Raw genomic sequence first — 409 nt, 5'->3', positions numbered from 1 at the left:
GGACAACCACATATTACAGTAGTTAGTATATTCATATTAAGATAGCTAGGTGGGACAACCACATATTACAGTAGTTAGTATATTCATATTAAGATAGCTAGGTGGGACAACCACATATTACAGTAGTTAGTATATTCATATTAAGATAGCTAGGTGGGACAACCACATATTACAGTAGTTAGTATATTCACATTAAGACAGCTAGGTGGGACAACCACATATTACAGTAGTTAGTATATTCATATTAAGACAGCTAGGTGGGACAACCACATATTACAGTAGTTAGTATATTCATATTAAGATAGCTAGGTGGGACAACCACATATTACAGTAGTTAGTATATTCATATTAAGATAGCTAGGTGGGACAACCACATATTACAGTAGTTAGTATATTCACATTAAGATAG

This window comes from Coregonus lavaretus, assembly GCF_964263955.1.
Source record: "Coregonus lavaretus genome assembly, contig: HAP1_SCAFFOLD_5005, whole genome shotgun sequence".
Classification (NCBI taxonomy): Eukaryota; Metazoa; Chordata; class Actinopteri; order Salmoniformes; family Salmonidae; genus Coregonus; species Coregonus lavaretus.
The sequence above is the reverse complement of the archived record's forward strand: the minus strand, read 5'-3'. Positions refer to the sequence as shown.